General features: G+C 50.1%; 1 protein-coding gene across 1 annotated transcript in view; it reads right to left on the bottom strand.

Annotated features, from left to right (window-relative positions):
* LOC100897496 (uncharacterized) overlaps window positions 1-9,779 on the bottom strand; it is a 29,710-nt gene extending 19,931 nt beyond the window's left edge. The window contains exon 1 of the mRNA XM_018640786.1: window positions 9,683-9,779. The gene's annotated coding sequence lies outside the window, so the exon portion shown is untranslated. The remainder of the gene's footprint in view (window positions 1-9,682) is intronic.
* Window positions 9,780-10,854: the final 1,075 nt, after the last annotated feature.

Here is a 10,854-nt window from a genome sequence, read left to right on the forward strand (position 1 = left end):
GGAGACATTACGCGAGGCAAACGGCGAGAATTCTATCCGCAGAATCGGAGGTTTCGATTCGAACGCCTGAACGCTCCCAGTACACCCGTACGATATCCTGAACAAATCGTCCCTCGAGGAAATATCCCAGAACAACAGAAAGAGAGACGTTCCTGCGTCAACTCCGCGATGGATGCTTGGATGAATGACATATGTTCGTGGTCTCCTAGTGACAACGGAATCAGCTAGGAACACGCTCGGCTCGCAACGGCTCCGTTAGCACGAGGTGACGAAAAAGGAACTCCCGCAACTTCCGTTGATCCGGACAATGCGAACGGGAACCTTCCATGCCAGACTCTCTGCTCCATTGGATGTCACCGCTCGATGTTTCCGGAGCTAATGACATTCTTTTTTTGTGGACTTTCAACGAAAGTCGAAAATCCTCTCAGTCAGTAGCCACTCGTTCAATGGAAATCCAGCTCGACAATGAGTTTACGATCCGATGTCAACGGGTTCCCGCCGCGGGGTCAAGAAGGTCTAACCTCAACGCGACAAAGTCGAACCAAGCAACCATGATGATTCCAATTCGTTGACTCTCAATTTCTTCGCCTCAGCCCGCGTTTCACGACGTGAACTGATTGCGCCATCGCCCGATTCCGGATCAGGATCAATGTCCAGTAAATTCACTCCGTTTCTGTGAGAATACTATACCATGAAAGGCAAAATGTCATATGCCCGGTTGTCAGCTTCCACCTGAAGGGCGTAACGGACGGACGCGCGGTGGTCAATCTCCGGAGCGACGCTATGTCTCCCCATCGACTCATCTTCTGTCGATTCGGTTTCGGTGGATATGTTTTCCTCCATCGGACCACCACTCCCAGATCAGACTCCAGGAGCATCAGTACTCGCATCGGTGGTCACACACCAAGACTATCAGAAACGCGAGGAGTGATATGAAGCAGTAACATCTCCGCGAGAAGACGTCGCGTCGTGTAGAGCCGTTCACTGACACGATACGGTGATGGGTTTTGCGCGAATCACGTGTTTTTTTCTATCACGTCTTCCACGTTCCGCCAATCAACGTCTCCAAACCATCGACGAAACGCGACGAGCACAGCAAAAACACGTTTTCGTCAACAACGACCACGACAACAAAGCGAGGCGACGAGGACGACTTTGTTAACGGCAAGGGGAGAGTTTTGAGCGATTGGATTCGCACACGCGCCCTCAAAAATACGAACAGACGAACGGAGAGATAAACAAAACCCAAGGAGAGATGAGGCCGGCGCTGACATCTCCTGCTCCTGTGGAGGATTTCGTCGCTTCGATAATTCGCTTCTTTGAACTCCAATCCATCGGCTTCCCGACGAGCATGCCCACAGTATAGCAGAAAACTCTCCTCAAATCATCGATTCTCATAAATAGGAATTCGTTTCGCGTTTCCCGCGTGTGGTTGGAAGTCGAGCTTCCTCTGAGCCCTCGACATCTCCGACTCTGTCAAAAGTTCACGACGTCTGCGTCCCATCGTTAATGTCACCCAACTTCACGCATGAAGCACTCTACGCGGGGTTCGTGGAGATGGCCGCGTTCAGTCTTCGTGACGGTTACCTCAGTACACTGAGAGAGGAAAGTCGGCTCATGAATCATGACCGTAGATAACAGCTCTCAGGAGCCCCCTACGCTTGAAAATGAGACGATATGCTCATCGGGAAATGATCTTCGCCCGTCGGATTGCTCCAAGAGCGTCTCGTTCACAGCCACTCTATGATTCTCCCGAAATTCACCCGAAGCGAAGTCGCAATCGCAGAGGCGGTATGAGAATTTGGCGATTGGAAATCACTCCGTTTCACTTTTCCGTCGATCTTGTCTAATCGTGGGGCTTCCTTCCGGTGAGAGCTCCCAGGTATCTCCATCGAACACAGTCGGCGGAGTCATGAATGGGCCGGTGTCAAGCATTTCGCATAAGATGTTCCGGAATCGACTTTGACGGAAAGTTTCCGCCGGTTCTTCACCTCATGAAGAGTGTAGTTTACGATCGCTGCGGTGAAGATGATCCACGTCAGTGAAGCGAGGAACTTAGAATGAACGGGAGCCAAACCGCTGATATGAGCATCAATGGCACGGAGCAGCGAGACGCGGCAGAAGAAGACGTAAAACGAGCACGAATTCGATCGGTGCGCTCGCTCAATTTGTCTATTCGTTTTTCTCCTGTAAGGTGCGACTCAATGTCCTGCTTCCTCGCGTGGAGTCGTCGTTGGAGAGTTGCAGAAACTCTTCAAACGAAGAACCGAGTAAAGTAACCACTCGACAAGACTCGTCGCCCGCTCGCGGGTCGATCTGACGGATGCTCCGTTGCTCCGACGAACGCGCGGACGAATAGCAGGACGCGGTGTCGGTCGCTGCCGCCGTCGTCGTCGTCATTAAAAGCTCATTGCCGTTTATCATTGACGAAGCGACGATTTTTTCGAAGCGCTCAGTCACACCCAAATAGCGGCAAGCTGTCTTATTCACCACATCTGAATATGTTCTCGATCTTTTTTTTCATTCTGTTCGTCGCGTGCGGCAGCTTTTGTTTCCATCCGCGCGCACGGCTCGACGCGGTCGGCCGAAAATCGGCTCGAGCGTGGTATACGGGACGTGCAATATGTTCGCGTGAGAGTTGTCGAGCTGCGAGGCCTAATTGGAAAACTACAGGAGCACACGTTTGTTTCCTTCTCGTGGATCCACGGGCCTATCCTTGATGGAAGGACTGAGGTCGATGGAAGTCAACGCTACTCCGCACGGTACGTACTTCCCGCAAAAGTATTCTGCACGAGTACATTAGCCGACATCCACTCCGGCTGCAGACGGATGAAGGAGGAGCTGAATGCCGAAAAAGAAACTAGCATGAGCGCTGCGGCTTGCGAATGATGCAGCAGCTTCTGTAAATTGGATCAGCGCTCGCAACAACACTAACCACGAAAGGCAGCAACAATAGACTTGAGAACAGAAGCGGCAACAATAACATGTGAGTCACGACAACAATGTCGAGGCGTTCTCGGGAGGTGAGATCGTACCGAAGCTTATCGGCGATCCATCTTTCTAGGCGATCTGTCACACGCCAAAGTCAAAAATCCAGACGTTTTTTTCTCTACGGATTTTTCCTGCCACCACGCTTGCTCCTAACGGATTTCTTCTACCGCGGCTATTGTCGATGCCTCTTGCCTCCCGTGGTTGTTGCCGTTGTCGACGTGATTTGTTTTTTGTTTGACACTATATTTGAGACGGACTTGTTTCGGAGGTATCGCGGGGACCGACTTACAAATCCGGGAAGGTAAATCGGCTCATTCCTAAATAACTCGTTTCGTCCGGTTCAGGTTCGAGACTCTAGGACAGCTTCGACGAACTCATCCTGTGACTGAGAGCCATGTTTCCACGTTTGTTTCATTATTATCCACGGATGGTCGATTGCAGTCGCGCAAAACTGGCAGAATGATATTGTCATCATTCTGTCGTTATTGTGGCTCGATAACTCTATTATTTCCTCTGGGATATCGTCACCTCCATTACCTCGAGCAACGGACGCTCTGAATATTGCGCTATCGATTCAGACTATGGCCACAGAATAAATGCTCATCTTGTTGAAGTTGGGCTCGCACGGTCTTCTCCAACCTGGCAATGATTTGCTCCCATCTTTCGTGAACAGCTAAGCTTTCTTCTCGAGGCTCTCGGTGGGCAGAGCAGGTGGGAGCCTCGGATGCGGATTCCGGCAAGGTCTCAATCAAGCAGCACAGAAACTGCAAGGACAAGTCTGCGATTGATGCTCAGACTCCTTTCGTGATCGAATCAAAATCACGTCGGACCCGACATCACCAGAAACTCACTAATCTTCAAAATCCTATTTTGAAGTCTCGCTCAAGCGTCGCGATGAAGCGTATTCTCGGCGACGTTAAGGATCAAGCGGGTATGGTGGGAAATCGACAACCACAATGGACAGCTTTTTCTGATAACCAATGGGATTGGGAGCCGTGATTATTTTCGAAGCTCAGCTCCCACCGATCATCATAGATCCTAACGGCGATTCAGGCAGGAATTCCAATGAAACTCCCCTGAACGTTGCCAACTCCGTGACCCTGTTCGCGTGACTCCGGCGGGCGAGACAATTTTTTCATGAATTAAGGGATTCACTGCGTTGTGGCCGTGATGGCAGCTACATGCAATGCCAATCTCAAATGTAAAGGAACAAGATGGGCGAATCAGAGCAGATAAAGTATGGAGTGCAAGAAAAATCCTCCTATCCAGAAAGAGGGATGGAACGGACAAACAAATCAGATAAAATTACGAAACAATGGATGGAAATTATTGGAACAATGTCCAGAGCAAACTTCAGCGACGAATCGCATGACTTCACTATCATCTCTTCGTAACGATGCCCACGACCCCGGTTCGGACTTCGGGTTCATCTGTCCGAGTCTGAAATCGGATGCAGCTGGATCGCCCGTCGCCGTTCACGACCTTGGATCACAGTAGACAATAAGGGAGCATGGTGCTCGTAGGCAACAATGCTGTTGGGTCGGTAGTCTGAATGTCTGCCAGTACTTTTCGCTGCCATAACGAGTGAGTGATGAGCGAATTAGTGAATGAACGAGTAGATGGAGGGAGGATGAGCTCTGGTGTCGGCGTCGGACGAAACATCGGGCACAAAAGCCTGATAAAGCAATGCGAGCAAACAAAAGACTCCTCGTGGCATTCTTTGACGATTGCCAATGACGTTTGCCTCCGCATCTATAAACGGTGGATTTTCCTTTCTCTTTCGCTCTGTGAAGCTCATTCGAATGCTTCTTATCATTCAGCCCTTTATTTTCTCGATTGGACACATTCAGATGGGGAGATGAAGCTTCAACACGAAGCTTCACGATCTGAGCCACGAAGCCTTCGGGAATGCGATGGATTCTGGAAGTGCTTTGGAGCTGGATAATTGGACTTTGGAGCTGCTGACCGCAATATGCGACTCTCAATGACGGGCTCCGACGCTCGCAGGCTGTTCTAATCGGAGCTTGCTGAATGCACGCTGAACGTTCTGGAGACTCGTCTCCCCGGTAATTTTCGCGATATTCTATTAAACGCAATCTATAATTAAGCTCATCAAGGAATCATTCGATCGCTGGAATATTTTTCCGAACGCTCCCGTGTCCTCGTACACTCGTGTACTTGGCCAGCGATGCATGAATCGGCGAGCGGCAAGTCATTATATGGGTGATTTTTTTAATTCCTAGTCTCTCCCTCTTCGGTTCGAGTAGATAGAGGAAACAGGTCGTAGACTCGCCTCGCTCACGGAGTCACTCAATCAGGGATAACGATCTCGATTTACGGATGTGCTGGAGTCGCAAGTGTTCAAGCGGGAGGTTGATTCCGACGGAGGTTTGTGTTCTCGGGACAAGAGACGCTCAGGTGGAGCCCGAACATTTGAAACGGGCGCCCTGCCATTTCCTCATGCGCGGTTTCCAACGTAGGTAAACCCAGGTTATGGGCGTGCCGCCTCTCGGCAAGGTTCTGCAGTCCGGGAGCGTGAAATCGATTATTCTGGAAACTCGCTGATTCGGAAGTCTTGGGATAAGCGTGGATAAAAAATTCTAAATCGCGACACGCATTTCTTTAGAGTCCTTACAGGCCCGATCTATTCGTCCGCAGTCGTTCAATCTCTGCCCGCGCGAAATCCAGAAACGAGTTTTTGGAGAGCTTACCGCAGACGGACCGTTTTCCACTCGGGGTCGGAACGAAAAATCACGAATTAGGATAATGCCCAAACATGCTACGAGGCGACGAATATCCTGCGATCTGTCCGAACAGGGAAAAATCGTGGGCATAAGCCCTATCTTCCCGTGAGTTCCAGATGGGTGAAGTGGGATAGTTTTATGGGCCGACGAGCCGATGTATCCATCTGCCGCTGCGAGACATCATCGGAGGCCCGGGAGTGTCTCCCATCGTGGAAGAATCTTAGAGTTTTCACCTTCGATTCCGAGAGAAATCTTCGGACAGAAGGAGAAGAGTCTAGATGGAGAACTCCTCCTGCCGAGCAGCTGAGGGATTCCTGGATTCTTCTCCGATTGCATAGTCTCAAACGAGCTTTCCATATCTGAACGCGAAAAGAATACGAATGCAGTCGGCGAAGCTAGGGTCACTGGCTCCAATTCTCCCGCAGGCCCACCCCATTTCGTTCCGAGTGACCAGAAGGACCGTAGGGCGCGAGAGCGCTGCAGCCTAGGGTCGCTTATCCCCAAATCGAGGCGGGAACACAGAGCTCGTTTCTCCGACATCCGAAACTCGCTGTGTTTCTTGGTCTCGTTTGCTTCTGTTGTTCTCTGTCGTTTCGTTTTAGACCTTGTGGTGCGGGGCATTGTCTGCGGGATCATATCATCAGCGAATCTTCAATCAAACATTCGACTCGCTTCGCCTGCCGACCACAAACCCACTGAATCGTCAGTCAGTCACTTCGTCAGTCAAAGAAGTCTGTCGGTCTGGCATCATTCAGGTAGCTAGTCAGAGCAAGAGAGTGAGCTCCGTAGAAAGCTTCCAGATTCACGGATCTATCTCAGTCAGTCAAGGGGGCGGGTGGCCTCCCAGCATTGCTCAACTCCGATTGTCTACCCGACTTGAGCATCACGAGCGTCTCCGGAGGTGTCTCCGTCTTCTCCCCTATCCCGTTTAACGCCGATCTATCAACGGACTTCATCTGTCATCCGAATCTGCTTATCAGCCGATACGGCGAGACCCGAGAACTGTTTTCTTACGACACACAAACAGCGATATCTACGTGAGAAAATTCCGTGATTTAAGAATATGAGCGCTGGAGGGGTTTTCCTCGGGTCTAACACTCGAGTCCAATTGATACGACGCGACATCTCGTAGGCGTATTTCGAGAGTCCCGAAGCTGCCTGCTTTGAGAACGGTTGATAGTCCGAATGTATCTCAATGCTCACTCCGGCGTCGATCGTCTACTAATCGCGCATCTTTTATCGATACTTCTGTCCGTCGGTGTTCGTACCGGGCATCAATTTATGTATCGGCTTCGTGCGGTTTGCTGTCTTGTGGATATCTTCGAGACACGAGGTGTTTTCTTTTCGATGCTGGTGGCAATTAGAAAGCACTCCGTATTTTATGTCGCCTGCTGTCGTAATACCTTCGGTGGCGACGAACGCGCCGAGGGAAGCGGGCGAAGTGCGTCAAATTTTTTCCTTTGGTCCAGAAGACGAAAATCGGGGGAACAATTGAGCCGGCGCGTTTCCCGTGCGAAAAAGCGACCAGGATCGAAACTCAAAGTATTCGAATATCTCGTGAGATCTCTCATGGATGATCGTCCTCGATCTCGTCCTTGATGAAGCTCGAGATTTTTGAGATTCGAGTCATCGTCATCGGATTGGAGCGCCGAAGTCGGACCTGAGTTCTCGTCTCGACCTCGAGTATGAGAAGGCCGGAACGACATTGATGAAGTACTCTTTCCCGCGTATTTCCCGCGGGTGGAACTCGCGTGCAGCCTACTTTCCAATCTGATGGCCTTTTCTTCCCCTTCTTTTCTTTCAAGAAGCTTCTTGGCATCAAAGGAAGAGCAGCACAGGAGGATTGAATGGACGGAAACGAGACACTGAAGCTTTCCGAGCGAGGCGACCACCATTAATTTGAGAAACTATGACGCTTACCTAAGCACAGACAACGAGGACTGTGAGCGATCGCGCCATCTCGTTGTCGCTTGATTGAGTGGATGGAGTTTCGAGAAATACGGAGAGACAACTGGACGAATAAAAATAAATTTGAGGCGGTCTCTGTGACTCTCGCTCGATTCTAGACACAATGCTCCTCGAGCTCTCCAATCCAGTTCCGATTCTCCGACAGCCTGGCTCTGGGAAGAGCTGAGGGTCTCTTTTCCGCTCGCATTCGAGGGAAAATCAGCCGACAAAATGAGTTCGCTTCCGAAGCGTCAACCGTGAGCCTTATCGTTCGCAATGGTCAAGGCTTCAACTCTCTGTTCGCCATCGTTATTGGCCGCTTCTGGAAGCATCCGGTAGCGGAATACGAATCAGTGAGGGATGCAATGGAGAATTGAAACTCCTCCTGTAGCCGTTCATTCCGAAGGGAAGCCGGCAACTCGCCGCATCTCCGCGAGCAGAAAATCATCCGGCCCGTTGGCAGTCTGGAGATAACTTGTCCTCGGAGCAGAGGACTATAACGACTGTGTGACTCCGTTGTCTGGGCGGCAGCCAACGGAAGCTCTGGATATAATTCCTCGCTCACTCGCTCATGTAACGACTCCGCCATCGCTACCGGTGTCGGCGAAGGAATATGAGATTTCTGGCCTGCCGCCCGATCAAACTGACCGTCGATGAGCCTTTTAGACAACTGCCGTACCGGTTTGTGATTCTCGATCTTCGCTAGGAATCACTGCAGTATTCAGATACCCGTTCCCTACATCCGTGGTCTTGGCACGAGCATTCGGTATCCCCGAGTCGAGTATTGTGACATCGCATCGGTCGGAGCCAATAGAAATGACTTTGGACAGGAGAGTATTTACTAGGGAAATAATTGTCGGCCTCCCTCACCCGAAGACTGTCCGAGAATGAGTTATGATTCCTAATGGATTATTCTTCCATTTCTCCGAAAATCATTGGATTTCGGCCCGCCTGTTTTTTCTCGGAGTTTCCCCTCTGCTCCGACTCAACGGTACTCCAGGCTCTGGATCTTCCGTTCACTTCAACATATATAGGACTTCACTCGCTTGTACTCGAAGAGGAGAAGTTTTCCTCCAGCGATAGACAAGCAAAAGAAAATGCAGAAGAGGCGTCGAGTCAGAGCGTGTTCGAGCCTTTCAAAACGAGTTCCTCTATTCGGACGCTGCTGATTAAACAGATTCGCTTCGAATTAGAATATCGAGAAGAATGACGCGAGCTTTGAAATTCTCGTTTCTCTTTCACTCTCCCGAGGAACGACGAGGAGAATTCCCATCGATTTATCGCTTCTTGACTGACTTCTAATTTGTCTCGCTCAGTCCGGACTCTTACGAGTTGTTTGGCACCCCGCTGAACGCAATTCTGCAACTCGCCGGAAAAGTCACCCTGGAAAAAATCCAAAACATCCGAATACGGGAGAATGAGAAGGTGAATCCGCTCTTCTCCCATCCGACGCTCTTTGACGGCCGCTCTCTCGTCGAACAACTAACAGTTTTCGCCACCGTCATCGCCATCATCGCTGTTACCATCGCCTCTATCGTCAGGAGCATTTCTTCAGCGCTTCGGAGTGGACTGAAATGAGCGAATCGTCCGACCGCGTGAAGATCAACGACGGTGATACGGGTCTGTCCGCTTAAATCTGGCCGCCCTGCGAGTTCTGCCGCAAATTGGGCTTTCGAAAAAAGCCGCCTCACCACGACGTGTCATAAAGAAATTTCTCCAGATGACCCCATCGAGATATCATTCAAATATCGAATTAGAGTCTCCCTGCTTCAGCGGATAAGTGCTACATCGATCAGCAAACTCGGAGGATCAGATGCTTCAGAATATGATTAATCACTTCCGAAAGATCATTCGATGATCTGACCTCAGGATCCAGATGGAATCCCGCATGGATATCACTATGCTCTACTTCAGGCTTATTCAGTCTCGGACGAAGAACGTCACCGATCTGATCTTTACGTCCAGGGAAATTAGAACTGCTTTCAGGCAAGGGGACCTACCATTTTCAACCGTCGATGCATCTGGTTCTCTGCGTCCTGTATCCTTGGAATCCTGGTTGGGTTGACAGATCAGAGCACTTGATCCACCTTACACCCTCTGAAAAAACGGAAACTGGATTATTCTACATGCTATGAAGATATCATTCCGAAAAAGATCATTTGGATACGGGAAGAAATTGATTCCGACTGATCCGTTCCCTCTAGGATGTGTCGACAGCATCGTTCCATTATGAAGAAGTTTCGGAGCACGAAACGACAATTCGAGCCGACATCACGTAACACGTATCAGCATATCGCAGACTTCGACATTCTCTTGACTGCAATCATCATATTATGGAGCGTTCTACCATTATAAATGTCTATATCACTTCCAAGCGATCTTCGAGTCGAACGAATTTGCGGTATGCTCATTTCATTGATTGCAAGGGATATCTCTTCACTTGATTTGACACCGAATGCGGCTCCTTGATATAAGCATGTATTCGAGGACCGCTCACCCGGAGTCGGATCGCTTTGAATCGAATTCGAGGAGCACCAGGAGCATGTCAGAGCCAAATACACAGAGAAATCTAGTAGAGAAAGGATCAGGAGGAGTAGAGACCTCGCGACGGGAGGGAGACAGAGCTCCGAACAATGGTCCCGGTAAATTTATTCTCTTAGCGCCTCGCAGACATGAGGGCGCTCTGGAAATGTTCGCCTATTTTGGTACGCCCCTCCTGCTAAGTCAGTCGAGATTTTCGTCGCCAGGACTCCCACTCACAGCATGATTACATCATTCCGTATTTTCTCACTCCAAACGCAATCAATAACCATCTTCACCCGTCTCTATCGAGAAGACGCGAATGCGATTTGAATTATTTTCCCCATGAGTCGTAGGTCGCTTGCTTCTTCCGGTAGAAGAAAAAAATTGATTTCGCGGCCTCATTATGGTGGATGTCATCAAATTCTCGCTTGCAGACGCCTGATGAGCGGCAGTTGTCGAGAAACACTTCGAACTCCTGTGCCTCGGTGTATCTGAATGATATAGGAAGCATTCGACTCTTCTAAGCGGTCCCGAAAGCATCGTCAGTGTCACAGTCCCCAAACACCGATCGACCGAACCAGGCGGCCGAGCGTCCGAGCGCCAACGCTCCGAGGCATAACAAAAAGCTCGAAACGTCTTCGTCGCTGCA

Source organism: Galendromus occidentalis, unplaced genomic scaffold (genome assembly GCF_000255335.2).
Source record: "Galendromus occidentalis unplaced genomic scaffold, Mocc_1.1 scf7180000077500, whole genome shotgun sequence".
Classification (NCBI taxonomy): domain Eukaryota; kingdom Metazoa; phylum Arthropoda; class Arachnida; order Mesostigmata; family Phytoseiidae; genus Galendromus; species Galendromus occidentalis.